At 47.0% G+C, this 11,318-nt stretch overlaps 1 pseudogene; it reads left to right on the top strand.

The window, feature by feature from the left end:
• The first annotated feature begins 685 nt into the window (after positions 1 to 685).
• LOC109576679 (BOLA class I histocompatibility antigen, alpha chain BL3-7-like) overlaps positions 686 to 11,318 on the top strand; it is a 43,211-nt pseudogene continuing 32,578 nt past the window's right edge.

Raw genomic sequence — 11,318 nt, 5'->3', positions numbered from 1 at the left:
CCATCTGCAGTGATTTTGGAGCCCCAAAAAATAAAGTCTGTCACTGTTTCCACTGTTTCCCCATCTATTTCCCATGAAGTGATGGGACCAGATGCCATGATCTTCGTTTTCTGAATGTTGAGCTTTAAGCCAACTTTTTAACTCTCCTCTTTCACTTACATCAAGAAGCTCTTTAGTTCTTCACTTTCTGCCATAAGGGTGATATCATCTGCATATCTGAGGTTATTGATATTTCTCCCAGCAATCTTGACTCCAGCTTGTGCTTTATCCAGCCCAATGTTTCTCATGATGTACCCTGCATGTGAGTTAAATAAGCAGGGTGACAATATACAGCCTTAAAGTACTCCTTTCCCGATTTGGAACCAGCCTGTTGTTTCATGTCCAGTTCTAAATGTTGCTTCTTGACCTGCATACAGATTTCTCAGGAGGCCGGTCAAGTGCTCTGGTATTTCCATCTTTTTGAGAATTTTCCACAGTTTGTTGTGATCCACACAGTCAAAGGCTTTGGCGTAGTCAATAAAGCAGAAGTAGATGTTTTTCAGGAACTCTCTTGCTTTTTCGATGATCCAATGGGTGTTGGCAATTTGATCTCTGTTTCCTCTGCCTCTTCTAAAACCAGCTAGTGAAGTAATGCTCAAAATTCCCCAAGCCAAGCTTCAACAGTGCATGAACTGTGAACTTCCAGATGTTCAAGCTGGATTTAGAAAAGTCAGAGGAGCCAGAGATCAAATTACCAACATCCACCAGATCACGGAAAAGGACGGCGGCAGACACGGCAGCTCAGATCACCAAGCTCAAGTGAGAGGCCTCTGGTGATGCACAGTGCTACAGAAACTACCTGGAGGGCACGTGCGTGGAGCAGTTCCACAGATTCCAGGAGAACAGGAGGACACGCTGCTGCGCACAGGTAGGAGGGGCGCGGGGCCTCCCTGATCTCCCCTTGGACTGGAGCTGGCTTCCCACGAGGAGAGGAAAGTGGAATCAGTATCAGAATACCACTCTTCCTTCTAGGCGGGAGAGGGAGGAATCCTTCTAGGTTCTCTGCTGGGGTCCAGCCCCGGCTGATTCAGGGTATTCGAAGCGGGGACGACGTCGGTAAGGATCAGGATACAATAGCTTCAGTTAGATATTAATTAGAGATATAAAGAGTAATAGAATGAGGATAGCTCAGTAGGAAAATTCAGTGGAGAAAAGAGGCTGAGTAGCTTGGTTTACGAGGGAGACCAATAAAACTTCAAGACAAGAATTTGCACCACTTATGTAGGCCTCAGGCGTCCTTCCGTTCTCCCGAAGGAGAGGAGACACTGAGGCCTCCCCGGTCAGATCTTAGAAGCCCAGGCATAATTAGTAAGCATGGCACGTTCCACACTCCAGATGGAGACTCAGCCAGAATTTGAGAGAGAGAGAGACATGGGGAGACCAGTCTTTCGAGGAACTGATCCCAATTCTTTATTTTCCATGGTCTACTTTTATACACTGAGATGTTATGCAAAAGTCACGTGGGTCAGCAGTCCTGACTTTTATTAAAGTCAGGTGCTTCATACAAATGTATACAGAGGTCTTAGGGGTGTTACATCATCTTCTGCCAGGGGGCCTGCTGACAATTTATGACCCTCTCCTTGTGACAGCGGTCAGTCAACCAGGACACTTATTTCTCCAGGGGTGATTATTCTTAAAACAGACGCCACCCAAATAAAGTTACGTTCCTATAGGGTGAGGGTGTAGTGGGTTTTAGTTAAGAAAAGAATTTACTTAGCCTAAGGTCTAATGTAATTTATATCAAAGGTTAATACTTATTTCTTCTATATATTCATTAATGTGTGTAAGGGCAGGGGATGTGGAGACTTAGCAACAAACATTGGCTCAACAAATGAAAAACCCTTCACCAATACAATTTCTAATCAGCCCACTATACTTATACTAATGGTTTTCTAACTTTTCTAAGGAACCTGTTTTTAGAAGGTTTAAAGCATTTCGTGCCTCTCACAGTTGGGAGGCTGTAAGCAATCACATGTGGCCGGACAAGCCTGTCAGGCAGGCTAGAGAACCTTCAGAGGAGTTTGTAGGTTAAAACACTCTTGTCATGCCCAGGAGTTTTTATTAACTGGAGCTCTAGGTTAACTCCTTCTCTGAAAGAGGTGGTTGGGGACAGCCCCCCATAAAGTCAGAGGTGTAGGTGAGAGCACATAGTAAAGTAGGCAGGCTCTGGGTTATGGGGGTAGATGCTCGAGGATTTCCAGGCGGACTCCTGAGGCTCAATCCCGCCTTTGCGTATGTCGAGCCTCCTTCTTCATGACCTTTGCCATGGGCGGAGTGCCTCACGCTGGCCCCCAACAGTTCTCGTATTCTGTACTAGAGAGTGATGCATCCAGAGGGCTAGAGTTTCTCTAAGGGACAATTGAGGAATCCAGTCTCATGGGGTTGGAAAGGAAGACTATCCCTGAAGTAACTGATCAATAATTCCCTATGACCTTGACAACAATATTGGTGAACCACGACTTTTTCTGTCAAGGCCTTGTTCTTGGCCTGAAAACATCTTTGGAGGTCTGACTCCAGAATTTCTGAGTCATTCATTCTTCACTCAGATTGGGTCCAGAAATCTGTTTTATCCCTTTGAGACCTGGAGCCTTCTACATTAGTGTCCCAGACCCCAGGGTCCAGGCTGGTGTCTGCTGTTTGTATTTCTTTTCAAACCCACTGTCCTATCCATTCTCAAGATGGTCACATGATCCTCTTCAACGGCCCATGGAGATAACACAAAGTGTGAATTTTCCGATTCTTCCTCCTTAGACCCTCCAAAGATCCATGTGACTTATCACCCCATCTCTGACCTTGAGGTCACCCTAAGGTTCTGGGCCCTGGGCTTCTACCCTGAGATTTTGCTGACCTGGCAGCATGATGGGGAGGACCTAACCCAGGACATGGAGCTTGTGGAGACCAGGCCTTCAGGGGATGGAACCTTCCAGAAGTGGGTGGCCCTGGTGGTGCCTTCTGGAGAGGAGCAGAGATACACCTGCCGTGTGCAACATGAAGGGCTTCAGGAGCCCCTCACCCTGAGATGGCATAAGGAGTGGGATGGATGGTCAACCTTATTATCAGGAAATCAGGAGCCTTCAGGAGAACTTCAGCAAGGTTAGAATTCATGCCTGAAGTCAGGGCCCCTTTCCTTTCTTCCACAGAACCTCCTCAGCCCTCCGTCCCCATCATGGCATCACTGTTGTCCTGGTTCTCCTCATGGTGGCTGTGGTGAGTGGAGCTGTGATCTGGAAGAAGTGCTCAGGTAGGGAAGGGAGGGATCTGAGTTTTCTTGTCTCACTGGGGGTGTCAAGCCCAGGTAGAATCTTGCCTGCCTCATCCCTTGGAAAAACCATCCACACATATGTTCTTGCCAGTTGGAGCTGAGTGCTAACATTTACCTTTCTGTAAAGTATATGTGAACATGAAAACAAATTTTTCACCTTAATCATTCTGATGATGGGGACCCGATTCCTAGCAGTTGAAGGTCAGAGGGGAGGGTCCTGGCTGAGGACAGACCTCCAGGACGGCACTCGGTCCAATGCCTGCACATCTCCTTTTTTCATATTTCCTGACCTTACCTGGGTCTTCAGTGGGCCCAGGACTAAGGGGCTCCTCTAGGATGTCATGGCCCTGCCTCCTCCCTGGCCTATTATGTGATGCTTTCTCCCCACAGGCAGAAGAGGGAGCTATGTTCAGGCTGCTAGTAAGTTTGGTGGGTTGGAGGGTTATCCCTGAGACCCTGGAATAGTACAGATGAGAGCCCATGGGGGATCTCACCCATCCCATAATCCCTCCTTTAGGCTCATCTCCTGTGGGTTCTGACCAGGCCTTGTTCTGTTTTATCCCAAGCAGCGACAGTGCCCAGGGCTGTGATGTTACCTTTCACCAGTCCTAAAGGTGAGACCCTGGAGGGCCTGAAGCAGGAGAGGAGTAGGTCAGAGGTGGCATGACTGGGTAATGGGGATTCTCTGAGTGGGCATTTGGAACATACAACGGACTGTTTAGGATGTCAAGACGTTTGTGACTGACTTAAATTTGTTCATGACCATTTTCTTCTAAGTGTGGGACAGCTGCCTATGTGGGACCGAGTGACACAAGATTAGTCTCCCCGCCCCCCACCATTGTGACGTCAGATCCCCTGACCCCTCTTTCTGCAGCTGCATCTGAATGTATCCATGCTCCTATTAGCATAACCTGAGGAGGTGGGGAGACTGGCCCACCCCTGTCCACCACTCCCCCTACCCACCCTGACCTGTGTTCTCTTCCCTGTTTGACTCCCCTGTTTCGGCGGAGGTGGGGCTGGGCCCTTTCTACCTTTGTCTTAACGTCATGTTGTGCTAAGAAATACTGAAAATAAGAATCTGGATGTGAATTTGTTTTTTCTAATTCATATCATGAGGGTCGATGGGTTAATAAAGAAAAAGATTCTTAAAGTTTGAGATAGGAAACAAACGGAAGCACTGAGAATCTTCCAGCATCTACATGTTTGCTGTGTTGAGTCTGATCTCAGTGGGGCCAGAGAAGGATATGAAGAGGTATGAGCCCTCTCCAGTGAGTTCTGAGTCCTTTGTGAGCTTCAAAGTGGTCACTGGTTGGATGGGTCATCTTCTCTGTTTCTTTGTCCTTGTCCCTTCTGTAGAAACTTGTCCCACCAGAACCTGTGATCACAGGGACTCACAGGCAATCCCAGAGCTCAGCCATATTGGGAATGACTGAGGTCAGTGATCAGAAAGCACTCAGATTGGGGAGGAGTCTTAAATCCACACTTCAGCATTTGTATTTTCCTAGGAAGAAAAGGGCTAGAGATGCATGTTGGTTTCTCTACCCTACATAGGTACATAGCCAGGTGGAAGACTGAAGAAGTGTCATCAGCTCAAAATAATGAAAACCAACGGATTTCTTTGAAACTATTACCTAAATGGATTTCTCACTCATTCCTTAGTGTAAACAACAGAATACAAATTTTTCTGTTACATAAATGAAAATTGTGTGTATGTGTACTCTTGAGAGTCCCTTGGACTGCAAGGAGATCCAACCAGTCCATTCTGAAGGAGATCAGCCCTGGGATTTCTTTGGAAGGAATGATGCTAAAGCTGAAACTCCAGTACTTTGGCCACCTCGTGTGAAGAGTTGACTCATTGGAAAAGACTCTGATGCTGGGAGGGATTGGGGGCAGGAGGAGAAGGGGACGACAGAGGATGAGATGGCATCACTGACCCGATGGACATGAGTCTGAGTGAACTCCAGGAGTTGGTGATGGACAGGGAGGCCTGGCGTGCTGCGATTCATGGGATCGCAAAGAGTTGGACACGACTGACTGAACTGAACTGAACTCATTTCATTTCATTTCAGGAAAAGCCACAGAATAAGCTTGAAGTTACACAGCCAGGAACAGAGTCCACAATCCTCCTAGGTGGGGTTCCACTAGGACCCACTGGCCCCAGCTGAGCACAGATGTGACAACTCACACCACTGACCCCGTACCGGGCTGGGACTACTTTCATTACTTCTCTTGGCAAATGGGTGTCGTTACTGCCATTCATGCCACCTTTGCCAAATGCATTCTTCACTGTTTCAGCTTATGTCACCACACTCTGAGCCAGAGTCAGTATGTGGTCACCTCACTGTGGACTTATGCTGTGTCCACCTGCAAGAATGTTGGGGAAGCAAGTTTTCCTCTCATATGGAGGGAAGTAGTCTTTGCCTTCTACCAGGGCACTTAAAGTCTGGAATTCCCCTAACATGGGAAGAGGGCACAGTTACTGGGGGTGGAGGTAGGGAATGAGAGATGGAAAAAGAATGACAAATTTCGTTTTGGTTTTGGCTGTGTTCAAACATTGCTACAGACCAGTGACTCTTTGTGCCTCCCATTTCTCCCCTTTTAAATGTGTTTGGGGCTTCCCTGGTGGTCCACTGGTTAAAAATCTGCCTGACATTGCAGGGAACATGGTTCAATCCGTGTTCCAGGAAGATCCCACATGCCGCAGAGCAACAGAGCCCACTGATCACAACTACTGGAAACCACATGCTCTAGAGCCTGTGCTCTGCAACAAGAGAAGCCACCACAGCGAGAAGCCCCTGCTCTCCACTACTAGAGAAAGCCCTTGCACAGCAATGAAGACCCGGCACTACCAAAAATAAATAGATAGATAAAATGTTTTTAAAAAGTGTATGAAGTTATCCTATGCCCGTCCCACCATTGTACAATAGATCTTGATACAAATGGCAAGATTCCATTATTTTATATGGAAGACTAATATTCCTCTTACATTTTCATATCCTTTCAATCATCGATGGGCACTTAGCTGTCCCTATATCTTGACTATTGTAGTAATAATACTTCAGTGCACATGGGGGTGCACATCTCTTTTCTCTCCACTGATCAAGCTGGTTTTAATTGTTGACACAAAAACTTGCATGTTTCATACTAAAACTTGCCGGGAGCCACCACGGGAGATCCCACCCATGATAAAGGTCATGTGGAGAAGACCTGACAGGCAAAGGTAGATCAGGACTCGAGGGAGTCCCTGGACTTGCTCAAGCATCTACCACGAAACCAAAATCTGTCTACTGTTGACTATATTATGCTTTCACCAACTCTTCTGACTTTAACAGGGGGCTATCCCCGACCACCTTTCTCTGAAGAAAATCAACTTAGGGCTCTAGTTAATAAGTCTCCTGGGCTTGAAAGGAGTATTTCCATTCTAACCCCTCTGTCACCATTTTAGCTTGCTTGGCAGGTTTATCCACACTCTTGCAACTAACGCATATGATTGTTCACAACACCCCAAGCATAACCTTCGAGCGATAAAAAAGCTTTATTAAAATAATACTGCATTGTTGAGCCAATGTTTGCTACCGAGTTTCCTTGCCCTTTACCCAAGGTGCACCTGGGAGTGCATTAGCTAGTATAGTTGGTATGCAAGAAACGCGAGCAGTAGCCTTGGCATTAGCAACATAAGACCTTTGAGTTAATAAGTGCTTTCTTTGTTGTAGCCACTGCACCTTTGCTCCATAAGAATGTAACATTATTTAGTAGATTGGATGAATAAAGAGAAACACCTTAAGGGAAAACAAGTTTTCTGGTTGACCAACCTTTATCAGAAAAGAGTCATAAAATGTTGGCAGGCCACAGGGCCAGAAGATAATGTACATAACACAAAGACCCTTGTAAATGAAAAGGTATGCAGAAAACATCCTGGTCCCCATGAAGGTCAAACTGATGTAATGTTGAGCTGACTCTGCGTGACTTTGTATCTTTCACTTCTGGAAATGTGTGTAACTCAGGATATAAAAGCTCCTTCTGAAAATAAAGCTGCAGACCCAGCTTCATCAGAGCTTGGTCTCCCCGGGTCTTTCTCTCTCTCTCTCTCTCTCTCTCTCTCTCTCTCTCTTTTCAGGCTGATTCCCTGGAGCACAGAGGCTCTCTGAGTTCACTTTTTTGCCCAGGCTTCTAAGAACCAATCGAGAAGGCGCTCTGCATCTTCACTCCGGAGAGAAGGCGTTCTGCATCTTCGCTCCTTCCAGAAGGTGCCTGTGGCCTCCGTGAACAGAGCAAGTCCCATGACAGGGGCTTTATTGTCTTTCTGTGTAAACCAAGGAATATCAGCCTCCTTCTCTCTCCTTTACTCTCTCGCTGATGCCGTTCATCCTGAGGGTATCCCTGGCTCCTGCTGGGGCTGGACCCCAGTAAAAACTGGCCCTGCACAGGTGTCTAATGAACGATCTTTTGACAGCAGAGCCCCCTTGACAATCATGCGCCACCATGTTTTAACATGGGTCCCCTGAAGAAGCAAGTAATTCAGATGCGGCTCTGAAGAGCAGATTACCTCACCTTTTTTGTGCCTCCAATGTCCTTTTCCTGCGCCTAAGACCACCCTGCTTGGGGGATGGGGTGGGGGAGGAGGAGACAGGCATTTGGCTTGTAGGATCTTATTTCCCCCACCAGGGATTGAACTCAGGGCCCTTAGCAGTGAAAGTGCTGAGTCCTACTCACTGGACCACCAGGGAATTCCCCTGGCCTGCTTCTTTGTCCTGGAAATATCACAAGCGCCTGGCCTTTGGGGAAGAAAACATTCGATCTGTCCTCCCGTCACCTCACTTGGCTGCCTTGTGGCTAAATCCTTTCTTTGCTGCCAACCTTGGCATGTTGCAGTTTTGGCTCGCTGCTAACTGGGCAGATGAACCTGTCTCAGTAACATCCTCACTTCCAGGAGGGCTCTAGGCTTTACAGCCTTGCCTTCTGCCTCCCATTTGCCTTCCAGACAGCAGCAGCGGAGGGAGGTGCAGGCAGAAGGGCTTCCTTTAGTAGAGGCTTGACTGGGTGGGGCAGGTGGGGCATGGTGCTGGCCAGTCAGAGGCACCTGAAGAAGAGCTTGGGGCTCGGTCCAGGGTGCACCCTTTGGGGCCCAGCTGGCAGGCAGGGCATCACGGTCCTCAGCGGAGAGATGGCTGCTGCACCATAATCTTGTTCCAGACGCCCAGGCCCAAGGGCCTGGACAGCACAGCCTGACGGGTGGAGGAAGATGAGGCCTCGGGACCGATCCCGGAGGGCAGCCAGGAGCTCTTCCAGGCCAGTTCAACTGACCTCAGGGTGGGCAGACAGGTGAGTGAGACCAGTGAGAAGCAGAGATGGAGACATCTGTTCAGAGCTCTTCAGGCCACGTTGCCCAGGTGGTTTGCCGACACCTTCAGGTGCCCCAGGTGCAGCCTTTCCGGATCAGGTAGCTGACCAGGGTCCATGAGGCCTGGGTCACTCTCACTAGCAGCCACAGCGCTTAGCTCCAGATGCAGGAGGCTGTGGGCTGGCAGGCTGCTCAGGGCCTAGGCTAGGGCAGTGGCGCCCAGGCCATTGTAGGACAGAGCCAGTGTCTTCAGGCACTGGGCGTCTTGGAAGGTGCTGCTCAGGGCCGCCTGGTGGTTCAGGGAAAAGGTGCGGCTTAAGTTACAGGCTTGGAGGTACACAGTGCTGAGCGAGTGGCAGACCCGCAGGACAGAGGCCAGAGCCTGGCCACAGCCATCCCACCAGGAGTTCCCCTAGCTGGTGGCAGATGGCGGCCTCATCCTGCAGCTGCTCGCTCCTCTGTGCTCTAGCCTTGGTCTTGCTCAGCTGGCAAAACTTGTGGTGCAGCCTCATACTCAGGGGTTCCTTCACCCAGTCGCCCCACCCGGGGTTCCAGACATCCCACGTTCTCCATCGCCATGGCTGCCACATCTCTTTTTGAGTTAGTGTTTTCATTTTCTTCAGATAAACATCCAGAAGTAGAATTGCTAGATAACGTGGTAGTTCCATTTTTAATTTTTTGAGAGATCTCCATACTGCTTTCCAAATTGGCTGCTCTAATTTTATATTCCCACCAACAGTGCATAAGAGTTCCTTTTTCTCCACATCCTCACTCACATTTGTAGAAGACTTTAATTAAAGTCCAGCTTATCAGTTATTTCTTTCATGGATTGTGCCTTTGGTGTTGTATCTAAAAAGTCATTACCATACCCAGAATTCATCAAGGTTCTCTCCTATATCACCTTCTGGGTGTTGTATAGTTTAACATTTTACGTTTAGGTCTATACTCCATTTTGAGTTAATTTCTGTGAAGGGTGTAAAGTCTGTGTGAGACTGATGTTTTTTCATATAGATGTCCAATTGTTCCAGCACCATTTATTAAAGAGGCTATCTTTCCTCCATTGTAGTGCCTTGCTCTTTTGTCAAAGGTCAGTTGACAATATTTATGTGGGTCTATTTCTAGGCTCCTCATTCTATTCAGTTGATCTACATTGTCCCTTAGCATCCACAGGGGATTAATTTCAGGGCCCGTCAAAGATACCAAAATCTGTGGATGCTCAAGTCCCTTTTAAATGATGTCATAGTGTTTGTACATAACCTACACACATCCTCCTGTGTACTTTAAATCATCTCTCCTCCTCCTCCTCCAAGTCGCTTCAGTCGTGTCCCACTCTGTGCGACCCCATAGACGGCAGCCCACCAGGCTCCCCCGTCCCTGGGATTCTCCAGGCAAGAACACTGGAGTGGGCTGCCATTTCCTTCTCCAATGCATGAAAGTGAAACGTGAAAGTGAAGTCGCTCAGTCATGTCTGACTCTTAGAGACCCCATGGACCACAGCCCACCAGGCTCCTCCGTCCTCGGGATTCTCCAGGCAAGAGTACTGGAGTGGGGTCCCATTGCCTTCTCCAAATCATCTCTAGGTTGCTTCTAATACCTGTAATACAATACCTGTAATTGCTATGGAAATGGTTGTAAATACAATGTAAATGCTATATGAATAGTTCCCAGTGTATAGTAAACTCAAATTTTGCTTTGGGGAACTTCTGGGAATTTTTTTTTTTTCATGTTGGGGGCAGTGGTTTGCCCTGTTTCCTCTCTTTTATGAATTCTAGAAGAATTGGTAATTTTTCAGCTCATTCAGGTTTTTAGTTGTCTTAAGGACAGAAATGTAATTTCCAAGCTGCTTATAGTAGAACTGAAACCAGAAACTCCCCAAAGATCTTTTCATGGAACTTCCATTTTCCATTTCTAGAAAAGATGGGCTATAGTATGTGGACAAATCCTTGCACTGAAAAGCAGTAAAAATACCATGTTAAACTCAAAAACCATCTTCTTAAAAGCATCAACGAGTTGACAAGATAGTAATAAATGACTTAGCCTCCCAAAGAAGGGAAAGATCCTGCTTGCCCTTCATAGAGAACAGTGTCCTGGAAATGGAGAAGCAGCCCTGTAAGTTTATTGCACCAGAGTCCAAACAGGCAGGCCTACACTTCCAGCTCTTCGCCCCAAGTCCCTGACGTTTTCACCCATCTGTCTTCCTTCAAACTGTAAACCAAGTTTTTAAAATTCTGATTATAATGTATACGGAAATTCTATAATATATATGGTAACGTATGTTCACTATAGAAAATTTATAAAATGATGAAAATAAATGATAATAAAAATAGCTGTAGCCTTCACACTTGGAAATATTCTGTTGTATTTTCTTCTAGTTTATTATATAAACTGATGCTGCCCAGGTGCCAAAGCTCTAAGTTGATGGGTACAGATCTCAGTGGCCCCAAGCCCTGTGTCTGTATCTCTGCCTTCCAACCAGTGATGATGGATGGTCCTGCACATACCTAAGGTCACCTCTCAGCTTGAGCATAAGATTGGGCCCCTGCTTCCCCCAATAATCAACTTCCTAGTCTCTACTGTATCACTCATTCTTGCATACAAATGTGCTATAATATTAATACCTCTCATTAGAACAAACAAAATGAAACCAAATAAATGAAAACAATATGGTCCCATTAA

This window comes from Bos indicus, chromosome 23 (genome assembly GCF_029378745.1).
Source record: "Bos indicus isolate NIAB-ARS_2022 breed Sahiwal x Tharparkar chromosome 23, NIAB-ARS_B.indTharparkar_mat_pri_1.0, whole genome shotgun sequence".
NCBI classification, from domain to species: Eukaryota; Metazoa; Chordata; class Mammalia; order Artiodactyla; family Bovidae; genus Bos; species Bos indicus.
Note: the sequence above shows the minus strand (reverse complement) of the source record. Positions and strands in the feature narration are given on the sequence as shown.